Source organism: Molossus molossus, unplaced genomic scaffold, assembly GCF_014108415.1.
Source record: "Molossus molossus isolate mMolMol1 unplaced genomic scaffold, mMolMol1.p scaffold_m16_p_10, whole genome shotgun sequence".
Lineage (NCBI taxonomy): Eukaryota > Metazoa > Chordata > Mammalia > Chiroptera > Molossidae > Molossus > Molossus molossus.
This window is the reverse complement of record NW_023425345.1, coordinates 86,487,244-86,490,846: the sequence shown is the minus strand read 5'-3', so window position 1 is coordinate 86,490,846 and position 3,603 is coordinate 86,487,244. Positions and strand designations below refer to the sequence as shown.

General features: G+C 41.0%; 1 pseudogene; it reads left to right on the top strand.

The window, feature by feature from the left end:
- Positions 1 to 610: 610 nt before the first annotated feature.
- On the top strand, positions 611 to 1,187 carry LOC118624652 (annotated as a pseudogene).
- The last annotated feature ends 2,416 nt before the right edge of the window (positions 1,188 to 3,603 follow it).

Genomic DNA, 3,603 nt, shown 5'->3' with positions numbered 1-3,603 from the left:
GACCTCTTCCTTTTCATTTGACAGCATGACAACTAACAGAGAGACTTGTCTTCTTTGAAGTAAAATAACTTTCAGCCCAAATTTGGGATATCCACCAAGCTGTCACCAGCCATTAATGGTTACTGAGACTTTCAGAATGATTTGCTCATTTCGAGTTGCCAAACTACAGCTACACTTTGAAATATGGTGCTTTTTCATAAAGTAAATATAACTTAATGACTAGCTGATAATTGAGGGAAAGTTCTTATTTCATTTCTGTGAGAAATATCTCAGGCACTGTGTACAGCTGGTACAAAGCGGTACCCGATTGGTGGCTTGTTTTCTTTCTCTGCCAACACCTCTGCAAACCTCTCTTGCTACTCACCCTCAACATCCCTTTTCTCTTTATTCTTCTACCTTTGTTTCCCTCCTGTGTTTTTCACTTGTATTTCTCTCACTTGTTGGGCCCAATGACATTTCTGGCACCCAATCTCTCTGGTGACTTTTGTGATTAAAATACATAATGCCCTTGGGCTCCCCTGGCGTAGTGTCCCCGGGACTTCTGGTCGCCAGCCTCGGGTCCACGCCGGCTGAGCAGATCCGCCTCCGTCACCATGTTTGGCTGCTGGTGGCGGGGAGGCTGGTGCAAACAGCTGCACAGCAAGTGGCAGAAGATACATTTGTTTTTTACTTGCCTGATAATGAAAATATCAACCATGTTGTGGTTTTTATGCTGGGAACAATCCCATTCCCTGAGGGGATGGGAGGATCTGTCTACTTTTCCTATCCTGATTCAAGAGGAATGCCAGTATGGCAACTCCTGGGATTTGTCACGAATGGGAAACCAAGGGCCATCTTCAAAGTTTCAGGTCTTAAATCTGGAGAAGGAAGCCAACACCCTTTCGGAGCCATGGCTATTGTCTGAACTCCATGTGTTGCCCAGATTGGAACTGCAGTGGAATAACTGGACAGTCTGGCTCAGCAGACTCCTGTAGGTAATGCTGCTGTATCCCCAGTTGATTCACTCACCCGGTTCACACAAAAGATGTTGGACTTCTACAATTTTGCTTCATCATTTGCTCTCTCTCAGGCCCAGATGACACCACCTCCATCTGAAATGTTCATTGCAGCAAATGTGGTTCTAAAATGGTATGAAAACTTTCAGAGATGACTGATTAGCTCAGAACCCTCTCTTTCGAAACACATAATTTGAATAAAATAATTTGTAATGGACTCTTAAATTTGTCATGTTTTGAAGATAAATGACTCCATTTAAAAGCATAAAATCAAAAGGATCATGAAACCTAAGTTTAAAAACTGCTTAGTAACTGCGAAGCTTAATTAAAATTAAAGACATTGAAAAATGAAAAAAAAAACATAATGGAGCCCTGGCAGATTTGACTCAGTGGTTAGAGCATTAGCCCATGGACTAAAGGCTTGTGGGTTCAATTCCTGGCCAGGGCCGTGCAGGAGGCAACCAATCCATATATCTCTTTCATATCAATGTTTCTCTCTCTCTCTCCCCTTGCCTCCATTTTAAAAAACAATGGAAAAATATCTTCGAGTTAAGATTAACAACAACAAAATGCAATAGATATTAGCTATTTTCCTCTAATATATTCCAGTAAATTATCAGTTAATCAATATTTCCATTAATAAATCAAGAAGCACATTTAATGTGAGCAAAAGCTCATGATTTATTACTCCATTTTCTAGGTATAGCTTTTTCTAGGGAAGCCTTTGTGACCAAACTTCTTCCTCTCTAAGTAAGTCACATGTTAGGCTCAAATTCATGACAGCTTCCTTTTTTTTAATCTTGAAGAAAATATCCATTTGAGACATCTGCTTTCTTAACCCTAAACTTCAGTGAGCGTTTACTAGGGTCCAAAAAATATTTAACATGTTTATGAGAGTAAACAATTAATATTCACCACAATTTTCTGACATAAGTATTGTCATAACCCTTATGGCAGGTAAGGATAATAAAGCCCTCCCCCACCCCAAAAGGGTGAAGTAAAATGCCCAAGTTTACATAGCTGGTAAGTGGTGGAGAAGGATTTAAACCCATATTTTCTGGCTCAAAAACTCAGGTGTTGTCCGGCCGATGTGGCTCAGTGGTTGAGCATCGACCCATGCACCAAGAGGTCACCAGTTAGATTCCCAGTCAGGACATATTCCCAGGCTGTGGGCCCGATCCCCAGTGGGGGGCATGCAGGAGGCGGCCAGTCGATGTTCTCTCTCATTTAACTTTCTCTCTCTCTCTCCCTCTCCTTTCCTTTCTCTCTAAAAACAATAAAGAAAAAATAAAATAACTCAGGTTTCGACTGCTATACTGTATTACCTTTACCCCTGTGCTCATAGCCAGAATTCATGCAGAAAAATTAATAGTGAAAATAAATGCTTCAAATATAGTTGTTGAACAGATCTGTATACCTTATAGGAAGTATACACTGTAATGTTTGCAGACATGAATGAAGCTCTTTCTATATTAAGATTGATGTTTAGATAAACAGTGTTGTCACTTTAGATTTCCATATGAATGTGAAGTAAGCTCATCCTTGCCTGTGTTTAAAATAAATACAGTTTCTTCTCTATAAGTCTCTGAATTTTTTTTAAAAAAGATGATTTGTGTCTGGAAGAACCGCACACTACCCAGGTGCTTTTTATGGTTGGGCTTCACATTAAGAAAACATTTGCCATGGAAACATCTGGGAAACAGATCATGTAGACAGCATTTTACACAAGGGGATATACTTAATTCAGTTGCTCTTTTTAAAAATGGGCCACCCTGTTCATGCCAACTGGATGCATTTAAAGCATATGAGCTATAAAAATGCTTCATGCTCAAGCAATCAGCTTTTCATTTATTCTCAAATATTTTATGTGCTGTCTGGATTATACCCCACAGCCAAGGCCTTGCTTTTCCTTACTGTCAGTGCTGCTCTGAGATAGAGCACCGCAAGGTGTCCTCTTCTCGTCTGCCAGGAAAGAAATAGTTGACGCCGAGAAGAACCTACATCTGTGCGGGCATACACTGGTATATAACTGAATAGCAACATGGGAAGAATAAGAAAGTTAGGTCTAAGACAATTGTTCTTACCTGGGAGTTAGTGTAAAGGATTCATAAATTTGGGAAGGACCTAGTAAATGTCTATTTGGAAGTTTCCCAGGTGATTCTGATGCACCCTGTTAGGGTTTTGTTTGGGCCGGTGATGCAGGCTTGTGAAAGAATTCACAACTGAGAGAAGAGAGGACATTTATTTTTGTCTTTCCCCATAGACAGGGAAAGGGCCGAGTACCAGATGGCACTGGGCAGTAAAAGATAGGTGAGTGGCCCTTTGATTGGACGTGGTTGTATTTCACACAGATGCTGGGGGTTGGTTGCCTTGAGGAGTTTCGGTCTGTTGGTTCTTCAGGAGACAGTCCACCGATGCACCAGGGGGGTTCATTACCTCTTCTTCAGCCTGTAAAATGTGCTGGGAAAAAGGTGTTTCACAGGAAAGGGTTGCAAAGAATTCAAAAGAGGTTAAAATCAGCTATTTTACCTCTTGTGAAACCGGACAACGAACGGGTCTGGGCTGCCTGTCACAACTTGAGCCAATTAAGCAGAGACCAGGTTGAATC